Below are 1,886 nucleotides of genomic sequence, written 5' to 3' on the forward strand. Positions count from 1 at the left end.
ATGGTAGTGGAGAGAATGGAAGGTGCTAGAAAAATGAGCATACGATATGACATGCTTGAAGTCTGAAATTTCATGTTTGCAAGATTCATTTTTACTTACAAGGCACTGTAAAACGTTGAACCATGTTCTACTAAATAACTAATTAAGGTTAGAGAATTTTCCTATTAGAAGAAAACAGGCAGTTCTACATGTATTGCAGTGCTGAACTTGAAGCAATGAGGTCCTGTTGTTATTCACAAAGGATACATATTTTTAAACACAATATTTCTTTCTAAAGTAAATCCATTAGTTAGTTACGAAATAAACTCAATTCCTATTTCTGTCCTTCAATAATTAAGTAATACAACTTACTTGAAATCTTAAGAGCAAAATCTGTCTCTTGAAGGTTAAAATGGAATGTTGTAATTAAACTAATCTGTTACTAGTTGCATCTCACTGTAACACCAGTATATTATAAGTATAGCCAGGCAAACAGCTCAGATCATTAGCAATAATTAGTCTAGGCTATCTCTGTATGATGTTTGGTTTATATTAGGAGCCATGATGCAGAGAGAGATTAATACAGCTGTTAACTACAACGCCTGGAGTTTACTTTACCCAGCGGCATTGCTTGTAAAAGACCCTTTATCTGTAGGCCGGGCTTTCTATAATGTTACTACTCACTAAATCAGGTGAAGTGAAGCTGGGACATTGGTGCAAAAGGTATGCCTCAAACACGACTTCTTTTCTGCTTACTGATATCTGCCCTGTAGGGTTTTCTCTGCACAGTTCTTCCTCCCTCTGCAACTGATCCCCTGTAGCAGTAAGACTAGTAGATGCTGCAACCTCTTTCTTGGGGGGGGGGGGGGGGGGGGGGGAAGAGCATGTTTTTTTAAGGCTTCTTATCAGTCTAACGTCAGGTCACAAAGCTAAATTCAATACTAAAATACTTTTATAGTATAGCTGTAGTACGGCATTAAAAGTTACTTTGATACTTTGTGTATTGGTATACCATAATTTATTTGTTCTTTAACAAATAGGTATTTAAATCTTCAATTTTTGTACTTTTTAAGAAAGAGCATTAACATTACAATAACCTTGTAGCTAATCTTGTGGCATTGACACTTATCCTAAGACATGCGGCAGGACTTTATAACCAGTTTTGTAAAAAACAGGAACGAAGAAAGAGGCAACTTAAAAAAGGCTGTGTGTCACTTGAGTAATTAAGAGCAGACCCGCCACTACTTAGAAAGACGGTAGAAGATACATTTATATGATTTTCTCTGCTCTAGGGCCAGGCTCCGGTGCGTCCGCGGCTGCCCGGTGCTGGCAGCCCAAGCCAGGCCGCAGCCAGCGCCTCAGCGGCCGCTTGCGCTGACGGGCGGCCCAGGGCGGCCCAGGGCGGCCCAGCCTCCCCGCCCGCCGGCTCCCGGCCGGGGCTCCGCGTCCCCTCCTCCCCGCGGCCGCCGCAGCGGGGGGACGCCGACCCACCAGGCCAGGCCGCCCGCGGCGCCGTGCGAGCGGCGAGGCCCGGAGCGCTGACAGGGCGTGCCGAGGTACGTGGAAGAGGCGCCGAGGGGCTGGCTGGGGCAGCGGGGCAAGAAGGGGCGCGGGGGTTGCTGAGCGGCCTCCGAGAGAGCTCGGCCACCGCCCGCCCCAGCGCCGGCCGCTCCCCGCCGCCCGCCGTGCGCACCCGGCCGCGGGGGCGGGGGCGGGGGCGGCGCGGAGGCCCCGCCGCGGCCCGGCAGGGGGCGCCGCAGGCGGAGGCCGCGCACTCTCTGCGCCGCGCTCCAGAGCCGGCGCGGCCTGCGGCGGGAGCGGAGCCGGGAGGCCGCGGTGGGAGGGGAGGGGAGGGGAGGGGAGGGGAGGGGGCACGGCACGGCGCGACGGGAAGGGACTGGCCGGGA

This window comes from Pelecanus crispus, chromosome 6 (assembly GCF_030463565.1).
Source record: "Pelecanus crispus isolate bPelCri1 chromosome 6, bPelCri1.pri, whole genome shotgun sequence".
Lineage (NCBI taxonomy): Eukaryota > Metazoa > Chordata > Aves > Pelecaniformes > Pelecanidae > Pelecanus > Pelecanus crispus.